The 10585-nt window shown below is 32.3% G+C and overlaps 1 pseudogene; it reads left to right on the forward strand.

Moving 5' to 3' along the window:
- The first annotated feature begins 1301 nt into the window (after positions 1-1301).
- Positions 1302-5035, forward strand: LOC121391721 (annotated as a pseudogene).
- The last annotated feature ends 5550 nt before the right edge of the window (positions 5036-10585 follow it).

The following is a 10585-nucleotide window of genomic DNA, read 5'->3' on the forward strand; positions in this document are numbered from 1 at the left end:
ACATCTACATGTATTACAGAAATTAGCAGCTGTCAGTTTCATTCTTCACCAGTGTAATACTACTACAAACAATTGAAAACAACTATACATCTTTATAGGGACTCCCCCTTCACTATAACCGCACTAATAAGATTATTAACCATGTAATTAAGAGCCTTCCTAAAAAATGTTAGTACAAGCCTAAGTGATACACCCCCAAATATAAGAAAGATCTATTATATCAAAAGTTCTCAAGTTTCGTAAACACCTTCAAATAGAGGGTGGATATAATTTAGTGGTAGATATTAGACCTCCGCCTAATTTGTATGAACTTTATCCTTATATCACTGGAATAAAGGGAAGTACCCTGTAGTCATGAGGCATAACGTCATTTTAGAAAACAAGGGCCACATTCATGAATTGTTAGCAGTGCATGTAGTAGCCATGTCTAACTGCATTACAATAGTATTAGATTTTACACACTATAATTACAGCTGGTCAATACTCTTATTGAAAATGAATATATTGTTTAATATAATTATATAATAGGATGCGTGCCACAAAAAATAAACTGTTCTATAACAAATTATAATCAGGAAATGGAGCTAGTAATATATGGTCATATGACACAGCAGATTACAATACCATTTGTTCAGGAAAGCAAGTCTGATTTCCACAGAAAAAATCAAAGAAGTTGAAATTACAGCTTTTAACCAAAACAAAAACCAATAATCAATAGATACAAATTAAATTGTAAAACCAATTTAACACGTAATATACTTTGAAAAAGCTACATTTTAAATAAATTCACAATACAACAAAAAGCTATTTTAATACAATTGTCTCACACCTCTCCAAATTCTTCACTTGTATTTGCTCCGTTGCTGGCGTGGACATAACTCAACCGCCAATAGTGGTCCAACCTGTGTGACAAACAGGTATTGTAGCAGGCGCTACTGGGAACTCGACCGGTAAAATCGGTCACAAACAAGACAATATTACGTAAATAAACGGTCATTGTCGTCTTGAAATAAATGGCTTTATATAATGTCTATTTACCTAGCAAGGATCTAAGGATCTTCAGCTGTGGAACATCGCGCCAGCAAAGGCTGGAACACCGAGACTTAGTAGTAAGAAACTCGAAATTGCCTTTCTTCTTTACTAACAATCACTTTTAGAATAGTTAGGATATCTCCCGTAGTCTTACAAATTTTGGAGGTGTGTTGGTCATGTGATCTTAATGAGACACGCCTTTTTCATAAAATGAAATTGGAAAGGCGTGTCACTTCTGAAACACTGCATGTTGAATGCATGGCTACCATATGCTGAGTAGAGCAAATAGTGCCAAGATAGAGCTGATGTCTTCTGATATCAAAGAGAAAGTAGAAGAATGGTTGTCTCTTGACAAGGTGAGATCAATTTCATGTTATTTTTTCAGTTTAATTAACAGAATAGCATTTTAGCAAAAATTGTATCAATTCTGTGTGTTGTTTTTGCTTTAGAATGAGACCACTCGGTCTGAGATTGAGTCTCTATTTAAGAATGGGAATGAGACTGAACTCAGAGCTAGACTCGGATCCAGGATGACATTTGGGACAGCTGGTAAGTTCACAGCTACCACTCCTTTCTAGATTTTCATCATTTTGTGTATTTTAACAAGACTGGTACAAGCATTGTCTAGTAACACCAATAAATGTAAAGCAATTGTTATAATCGATAACATCTATATTAATTTTAATTGATATCATGTCAATATTTTCCTATACCATAGTTATTTTTCTATGTTTTTCTATTTGTCTATAATAGCATAACTGAGTTTATTTTTGCATATTTTGGACATGTTATAGGTTTAAGAGCCAAAATGGGTGCTGGATACAGTCATATGAATGATCTGACTGTTCTTCAAACTACGCAGGTATTATAAAGGGATTATATCAATGAATAGATATAATGATATGTAGACAATGATGTATGAATGAATAGATGAATAAAAGATAAATAGGTTGTAAACACAAGATGTACATATATATTGTGTTCTACTTAATATATCTATTGTTCCTGTGGATGTGTTGATGTGTATGAACTGATTGGTCATACCTATAGACTGAGTAATATAACGTAGTAATGCATTAATAGTGAAGTGCTGTATTTGTTGTTATAATGTAATCAGCCATGATATCTTTTATAGTTCACAAGATATAGAGTTACAACTACAGTTAACCATTATATATTGTATATGTGTTTGTTATTACATTACATTATCATATTAATTCTGATGCAATTATAATATATTATAAATGTATTTTCTTTACATGTAGTAGTGATTAGATGTTACATGTGATGTGTATCTCAAGTTAGACTTTTTGACTCCATTTCATAATATTATTACATTTATTTTACTCTGTGTATGTGTGTCTCTCTCTCTCTGTCTCTCTGTCTCTCTCTTTCCTCTCTCTGTCTCTCCCTCTGTCTCTTCTCCTCTCTCTCTCTCTCTCTCTCTCTGTCTCTCTCTCTCTCTCTCTGTACACAGGGTCTAAGTAAATATTTGGAAGAACAGTTTGGTAAGGAGGCGTGTCACTCAAGAGGTGTGGTTGTTGGTTATGATGCTAGACACAATAGTCATAGGTAGTCGATATCATAATAGACTTTTCATAATCTCTTTTTTTTAGATTTAGTCAGTTGGTCTCAACAATCTTTGTAAATCAAGGATTCAAAGTATATGTATTTTCTCGTATAACTCCAACACCTTTCACAGTATGAAATAATAAATATTGATCAATGCACACATGTGTGGACTAAATGGATGGAAGGACATACAAATAGATGAATGAATGCATATAGTAAAATATATGGTTAGATTAGATGGATTGATAAAAGTAATGATTAGCTAAATGGGACAATCAGACAAATGGATGATTAAAGGACACATCAAGGACAATTCAGATCAATCCATTAATGGGTGGTCTTTATATTTTTTAGCCCTATGCTGTTCGTAAGTATAACTGTGTTGCGGTGTCATGGTAACAGCCTCTCACAACCCTAAGGAAGACAATGGATATAAAGTGTATTGGTCTAATGGTGCACAGGTACAGTAATTCCACTATCATCTTTATCATCCTGTGTTCCTCTCTCTCTCTCTCTCTCTTCTCTCTAGATTATTCCTCCTCATGATAGAGGAATATCTGACTACATTAATGCTAACCTTACTCCTTGGTCAACTTCATGGGATACAACAGTTTTAACCAATAATCCATTAATTTTTGAACATTATAAGGAAATTAGAGACAAGCTATTTCTCATCTTTTTGTTAAAATATTGTTTATAGAAGAGATAAGAACAGACGGAGTCCAGTCACTTGTGTATATACAGCATGCATGGTGTGGGATACCCATTTGTAAAGTGGCATTTGAAACGTTTAATTTACCAGAAATAGTACCAGTTAAAGAAACAGTTAGTACACGTTTAAATAATAACAATAAGAAATTAATTTATTGTTAACAGCATTGATAAACAACTGATTATTAGTTAATTAATATACATGTACATGTATTTGTTAATTTACATGTAGGTGGAGCCTGATCCAGATTTCCAACAGTTAAATATCCTAATCCTGAAGAAGGAAAAAGTGCATTGGTAAAATCACCTATAATGATATTCATAGTTTTGTTCATTATGATGTCATATTACATCATTATTTTTAGGATTTAGGAATAGCCACAGCAGAACGTCTTGGACATAAAATATAATAGCTAATGATCCTGATGCTGATAGATTTACTTTGGCGGAAAAACAACCTGGAGATGACATGACACCATGGGGAATATTAATGGTAATGAGATTGGAGCTATTTTAGCATGGTGGCTTTTGAGAACTACAGGCTGAAAATCCTCAGTTTGATGGTAAGTTAGATGGTAGCTTTAAAATTAGAGCGTTTTCTCTCTCTCTCTCTCTCTCTCTCTTCTCTCTCTCTCTCTCTCAGGTTCTAAACTCATGTTATTACAAGTACAGTATCTTCTAAACTGTTAAAAACAATGGCAGAAGTTGAAGGAATTCAAGGTTTCAATTTCAGTAAACTATTACATTTATAAATTCTATTAATTGGAATGAACTAATTTCTGTTTATTCCAAGACTTTTCTTGTAAATATTCAATAGCTTACAATTGAAAATTTAGAAGCAAAACCAATTTATAATGTATAATAAAACAAGATTATAATTGAAATAATCATCCTATAATTATTCCCAAAAGACTTAACAGTGATTTAAAAATTACAAAGATTTCATAATTAGATACAATGTCTGTGGAAAACTAAAAAAAATAGCTATTTTTCAAAGTTTATATGAACAGATCTTACTTACTTTACTTCATGTACTGTAATTTATTTCCATTTAGGAAACTTTAACTGGATTTAAGTGGATGGGTAACGTCTGTCATGATCTCCTTGAGAAAGGACATGAAGTCCTTTTTGCTTTTGAAGAGGCAATAGATTCATGTTTGGTACAACTGTCCTTGATAAGATGGCGTTAGTGCTGCTGTAGTGGCTGGAGAACTGGCGGGATATTTATACGAGAATGGGGAAAACATTTAGTACTTTTGTTAGAGAGAGATATGGTCTTTTTGTGAAAATATGGTCGTTTTGTGTCTGATAATTCATATTATTTTATCTGTAACTAAAAAGACCGACCATTTCACAATCGCTATTTGGAGACTTAGAAAGATAAAAGGTACCTCTCTTCTCTCATCCTCTCTCTCCATCTCTCTCTCTCTCTCTCTCTCTCTCCTCTCTCTCTCTCTCACCTCTCTCTCTCTCCCTTCTCTCTCTCTCCTCCGCTCTCACTCTTCTCTTTCTCTCTCCTCTCTCTCTCTCTCTCTTCTCTCCCCTCCCTCCCCTCCCTCTTTCTCTCTCCCCCCTCTCTCCTCCATTTACTCACCATCTCTCCAGATATCATCAGTCATTTATCTATTGTCTTTGCTAGTATCCTGAGACATGTGGTACAGCTCGTGTTATAAGTGTGTGTGATTTAACAGTGGGGTATGAACAGTACCAGACCACCTGATTATCAGCCTGTAAGTATAGGAACCAGACCTGGACAAATATTATATATTCTCAATAGATTTTACCAGTAGATCCAACCTGTCAACTGATTACATTTCAGTTGGATAATCGTTGTGAGTTCACTCTTCGTACATCAGGAACGGAACCCAAGATTAAGTACTATGTCTATATGTCTGGTCCACTGGCGTCTAGTAAGTTATAATAATAAATACCTATAATGAACAGATGATACATTATATACATGTACATGTAATTTTGTTTTTTTTTCACTAGTACTCCTGAAGAGTCACTTAAGACAACACTTCGTGGAAAACTGTACATAATATTATAAGTGACTTTTTGCAGCCCGATATTTTGGACTTATCCCAAGGTCACCGTAACTATGGAAACTATTATTGACTCTATAATATTTGGCTTTATTTATCCTTCATCAAATGGTTTTGTTTTATAAAATTGTTTGCTTATTAAACCATAATATTGTTAAGATATTATAATTTTATATTAATTTTAATACTGTAACTTAGTTTTGTTAATGGACATTGTATTCTTGACTTTGTTTTATGGGTGTTGTCATAGTTTGAAGATAAGCAAGTAATTTTTTTAAAAATATTCAGTAATAAAAAAACTAATTAATGTTGTATTAAGTGTAAGATACTCCTCCACTTACTATAAATACTGTTTGCAGCAAAAGAAAAGTCTACTTCACAGTAAGTCTATTTACTTTATTTATATTGTTTTATTTACTTATTTTGCAGCTCATACTTCACAGCATGTAAGCAGCCATGGCTACTAGTAATACATTGTATGAAGAGAAGTTGAGAGAGAAAACCAACTCTTGATGAGTTATGTGAACATGTCAATATTGGTACTAAATGGTATACATTTGGTGTACTCCTCAAGTTAGATATAACTAAACTAAATGCTATTGAAGAACTGAATAGAGATGTTGATGTTAAAACTTTAAAGATGTTTCAGCTCTGGCTGAATACCAACCCTGAAGCTATGAGAATGCAAATTGTGGATGCTTTAAAGAAGGAAGTCATTGGAGTGGTGCCTCTTGCTGAAAAATATGAGAAGATATTGAGAGAGTCTTGTGTTATTACTACTGGTGAGTATTGTAAAACTACACTCACGTTTTGTAATGATAATAAATATATATGGATGTTAACGTTTTTACTGTAAAAACATAGAACCAGTATGGACCAAGAGATGAGTAAAATTGTAGAATTGAGAATAAACTTGATACATTGAATAATCAGAAGACAGCAGAGATAGAAACAGTTGCAATCTTAAACTCAAGCAAACAAAAGGTAACATTTTAACATGCTTCATTCGTAGTTAATTATTTATATTTAGTTGAACTGCAGTCAGTTAAGAAACATTAACACAGAAACAACTGGATATAAACGAATTGAAACAGATTCTCAAAGGAAAGAAGGTATGAAACATCATAGCACTGAAATAGTGTTAATACTCACAGTGACTGAATAAGATCCCCTTCACTTCATCAGCAAATTTTAAAAACAATGAGATAATAAGAGTTTTCAAATTTTTAAATAAACTGTCATGAGTAGCATGGACTTATAAGTATACTATGACCATTGTAACACTTCTAACAAGCCATTTAAATAAACTAGACAGTACCGTGAATATTTCTAAAAATGCTTCTTGATTTATCTATGCTTTATGTGCAGAGACATTGGAAACACTCGGAGAAACATTAAAGAACGAGCAAGTTCAGATGAGTAAGCTGAAATATAAACTGGAAACACAACATACCATTAACAGAGAGATGAAAATGAGGTAGACAGCTTGAAATCTACCATCAGACAAATTGAAAATGCAAGAGATAGTAAGATTTAAATACATCAATATAATTATGTGTCGTTATACATGTACATGTACACAATAATGCATGTAATTAACATGTGAAATAATATAAACAGCTGGTAATATTGAATTCTACTTATATGGAAATTTTTAATTTCTTAGATGATGAGAAGGAATATTTGTCTGTGTTAGCCAAGATATTGGAAGAAAACGAAATGTTAAAAGAGACAGTTAGATCACTCATATCACAACTTCAGGAAAAGGAAGAACAAAATTTTCAATTAAAAAGCACCAGAGGTATTATTTATGTTATATACTGTATTATATAATTTGTCTTCTTATAATTTAGGGCGAGGTTTTTTCTTCAGATAGTGGCTATCATTCAAGCTCAATGTTATCTGAAGAACTAGATTTATATTTTGAGGAACGTCATGCAAAGACTACAGAAGTCAAAGAAAGTTAGTAATTTATAATGACACACATATCTTATATGGTATCTATTATTATCAATAAAAATATTTTACTTGTACTGTAGGTAGTGATCATGTTAAGTGGTATGGTGATGGCGTTGATCTTATCTCACCTACAATTCAAGAATGTGAAGAGGTTGTTAGTATAATGAAGAAGCAACAAAAAATACTGGAAGATTTATTTCAAAACATCATCTCCAGACAGTGTACTAAATGTCTTATGTAATCTCAATGACATTCTAGTGAGGGGGCTTGATATACGTGATACACCTCTTGATAGTTGTTGCATCTCTGAATTATCACATTTATTGACTTACAACAAAAACAATGGAGTATTTACGTATTCTTTCTTCTCCTCTTCCACCTAAGGGTCTGGAGATGATTACTAATGCTCTTTCTACTAATACCACACTCAAATCGTTAGGATTTTGGGCATGATCTTAATATCACAGACGAAGATATACCTCACAATCTCTACCCTGTTATCAGGAAATAAAACATTGGAAGAGTTACGTCTTTATTCCTGTTCTAATATTACCGAACTAGGAAGACAACAACTTTCTGAAGTTTTAAATGGAAACAAAACAATACTTACTTTATATGTTAACAATTGTTTTCTTCGTTAACTATTGTTAGTGTTTTTTTATAGTTTTATTTATTATAATTACGTGTGAACATGGAATTGTTACTAAGTTCACCTTTGTGTGTATGGCAATTACAATACATGTAGATTACTTCAAAGATCTGATGATTTAGTTACCAGCTGTAACTGTAATCATATACCCTTGAGTTTACCAAATATATAGTTATGGTTCTCTGGTCTGTCAATCATTGAGTCAAGATAGTGGACACAAGTTGGCTTTGTATCCTCCATAAACAATCTGCTTCATATGATCTAGTTATGAACCTAAAAACAGCAAAAGTAATAAACATTTTATATACTAGATCCAATTTAATTAAGGTAAAAATATCTGAAATTTTTTTTCAGCTTTTTTTGATGGAATCATGTAAGATACTTGTTCTAATAATTGATCATGCTTTAAAAATTTTTTAAACCCTAGTACTTTTGCAGAAATGTAGTTTGATTCCTAAATATCTGCAATGTTTGGAGACGTCAAATAATAATATTAAAGAACCTATAGAGCTGAAACTTTTTGAAAATTAAAGATGAAGTCATTACTACAATTATACGGATGGATTTATTTCTACAATAATATTTGACATTTTTACAAAGCTATAAACCTTCCTACTTTAATCACTATTATTATTATATGTTATACAAATCGTACAAAGAAATGCATCCGTAAAAGTACTAAAAATTGATCATTTTCGTTCTTGAAATTGTCAGCAGGTTGTTACATTATCCATAGAATCAAAAATCACAACAACAGTATCTAACAGTGCAAAAGTCGCCATCTTGATAATGAATAATCGATTTTCATTAATTAAAGCCAATGAATACACTTAGTGTCAGGTTATTGATAAGTGACTTTCGCGGGGTTAAAATAGTTAAATATATTATTACTATTTTTATTATTGTTGTTATTATTGTTATTAAAGCATGGTCTGCTTTGAAAGAAGGACATAAAACTACGAACAATAATAATAATAATAATAATAATAGCAATAATAATTAATACATTTTATTTAAACTATTTTAACCCGCGAAAGTCACTTATCAATAACTTGACACTAAGTGTATTCATTGCCTTTAATTAATGAAAAATCGATTATTCATTATCAAGATGGCGACTTTTGCACTGTTAGATACTGTTGTTGTGATTTTTGATTCTATGGATAATGTAACAACCTGCTGACAAGTTCAAGAACGAAAACGATCATTTTTAGTACTTTTTACGGATGCATTTCTTTGTACGATTTGTATAACATATAATATAATAGTGATTAAAATAGGGAAGGTTTATAGCTTTGTAAAATGTCAAATATTATTGTAGAAATAAATGCCATCCGTATAATTGTAGTAATTGACTTCATCTTTAATTTTCAAAAGTTTCAGCTCTCTAGGTTCTTTAATATTATTATTAGACGTCTCCTAACATTGCAGATATTAAGGAATCAAACTACATTTCTGCAAAGTACTAGGGTTTTAAAAATTTTCAAAGCATGATCAATTATTAGAACAAGTATCTTTACATGATTCCATCAAAAAAAAGCTGAAAAAAAATTTCAGATATTTTTACCTTAATGGGGCTCACCTGAGGAGGAGGAGTAAAGAGCAAATCCCTATAATACTATTGTAGTTAATTTAGCATATCAGGAATGGCTACCAGACATGATACGTCATACGAGGAGAAATTAAAAGAAAAAACCATCTCTTGATGAGTTATGTGAACATGTCAGAGTTGGTACTAATTGGTACAAGTTTGGTGTACTCCTCAAGCTAGATACTACTAAACTAGATGCTATTGAAGAACTGAATAAAGATGTTGACTTTAAAATTTTGAAGATGTTTCAGTTATGGCTGAATACCAACCCCACTGCTACCAGAAAACAAATTATTGATGCTCTGAGAAAAGATGTCATGGAAGGAATGACTATTGCTACCAATTATGTCTTAGCTTTAGGAGGACCTCCTCATGCTACAGGTAAGTAATTATACTAGTATTAGACAGAGAACACAATCATACTATGGATGAAGCTCTTTGATAAAATGGTGCCTATATGTCTCTGTTGCCAATAATGCAAATAGGGTTTGTGGTACACAATAACAAGTCCCAATGGTGCCTGTATCCTCTATGTGTCCAATGGTGTCCATAATGTATATGTGTAGTGCCCCTAAGTTTTCTAATGGTACCCCGTAGTCACTGTGGTGCCTAATGGTGTCCGTATTCTCTGTGGTCCTATGCCTATGGTACCTAACATGCCCATAGTGTTATGTGGTACCCAATGATGCCCATAGTTTCTCTAGCTAGTATATTTAACTATATATTTTTGAGAAATCTTATGACATTTTTATGCAGATATCAATCAAAAACTTGACGTAATACCTACAGATAAATCTAGTTGTGAAGAGTATGCTATTGCTATATTTAATCATCATTATGGTCAGCTATCTCAATCTCTTCAAGATTCTATTAGTGTTGCTCATATTCTTCATGAAGAAGAGATATTATCAGAGACACTACTTGAGCATATTGAGTCCACCAAGTCAGCCACTGAGAGAAGAGCATTTCTGTTATCTGCTATTTGTGGTGCTATTCATATTAGCCACTATAATCTAAAGTGTTTGC

The sequence above is a fragment of the Gigantopelta aegis genome, unplaced genomic scaffold (assembly GCF_016097555.1).
Source record: "Gigantopelta aegis isolate Gae_Host unplaced genomic scaffold, Gae_host_genome ctg2877_pilon_pilon, whole genome shotgun sequence".
Taxonomy (NCBI): domain Eukaryota; kingdom Metazoa; phylum Mollusca; class Gastropoda; order Neomphalida; family Peltospiridae; genus Gigantopelta; species Gigantopelta aegis.